Source organism: Chionomys nivalis, chromosome 23 (genome assembly GCF_950005125.1).
Source record: "Chionomys nivalis chromosome 23, mChiNiv1.1, whole genome shotgun sequence".
NCBI classification, from domain to species: Eukaryota; Metazoa; Chordata; class Mammalia; order Rodentia; family Cricetidae; genus Chionomys; species Chionomys nivalis.
In genome coordinates this window covers 36564989-36566535 of record NC_080108.1, presented here as the reverse complement: position 1 = coordinate 36566535, position 1547 = coordinate 36564989, and positions in this window count along the sequence as shown.

The following is a 1547-nucleotide window of genomic DNA, read 5'->3' as shown; positions in this document are numbered from 1 at the left end:
CTTGTGCATGGTAGAATCTGGCACCTCCATCCTTTCTAGCTAACACCTCACACAATTTGAGCACCGTCCCCTCATCTCCTCTCATCCCTCAGCCCTGGACAACCACCATTTGCTTCTGCTGCTATAAGACTCCTCCTGTCCTTGAGATCAGGCAGTGTTTGTCTTTCTATACCTCTTTGACCTAACATAATTCCCGAAGGTCCATCGTGTGTCAGAACTGACAGGATTACATAAAATGTGGACACAGTGGTCACTGGGTTTGTCCTTATTGCTGCATTAGTCCAACAGGCAAAGACTGACACTCTCCATCCACGAGAACGGCTACTGTGAAACAGGGTAGTTGTGCTTCTCCTTGCCTGCCCTCAGCCTAGGATACAGTCTTAAATGACTGGACCATGCTCCAAGGACAGACAGTTTCTGAGCACGGGGTGTGTGGGGCTGCAAGGACAACTCAGTGTTAAAAGACTGAGTGTGTGTACATGGGGTGGGGCTCAGAGTTTAGGAACACTGACCTGGCTTTAGTTCTTAGCACCTGTGTGACATCTTACAAGGTCCCCAACTCCTGTTACAGAAGATCTGGACTTATGAACACCAGGCACTCACATGTTACATATACACACAGCAGGCAAGCACTCACACACATAAAGGCTGTTAGGAAGGGTGCTCCCAGCAGCAAGGCATATGGCAGCCCCTCTAGGAAGCACTGCCGGCGTTTCTTCTCTTTTCATCTCAGCTACAGTGTGTGCATTAGAAGAAAATGTGAGTTTGTCTTCCTCCAGTCACCTCGCCACATTCACCCTCCTCCTCACCTCTGCCTTCCACGGTTATTCACACCCAGCCATGGAGCCGGTACAACCAATTAAATTTGTCCTACAATGTTATGATCAACAAGTTGCTATTGCCAACTTCATGTTCTTTTATATCTGGTTCCTTTTGTTCTCAGAGAGACACTGAGAAATGAGGATTAATACATTAAAAAAGAATCTTTACCTGCATGTTCACAGAACCAAAGAAGATCATATGCTTCTGTCTGGAAACTTGATGGAGTCCTTAGAGGCCAGTATTAGATCAGTTCCATCCAGCTGGATCAAGGAATCTGTTTCTGTCCGCCCCACGGCAAGCTATACCCACAAAGCCTGCTTCCAACAGTTCCTCCTCTAGAATTTTTTTTTTTTTTTTGATTTTTTGAGACAGAGTTTTTTCGTAGCTTTTGGTTCCTGTCCTGGAACTAGCTCTTGTAGACCAGGCTGGCCTCGAACTCACAGAGATCCACCTGTCTCTGCCTCCCGAGTGCTGGGATTAAAGGCGTGTGCTACCACCGCCCGGCCTTCCTCCTCTAGAATTCTAAGAGAAGGTGTAGACTTTGAAGACTTCCAGGTTCACAGACTTTAGCTCTATGCAAAACTAGCATTCTTTCCCAAGTATAGTGACATTACATCAAACAAGTACTGGTCAGGGCCCTGGGCAGAGTTCACCAGAGTCTTTGCAACATGACAAACACTTTTGTGATCAGGGAACACACTTAACCCAGTCAGAGACAAGGAACT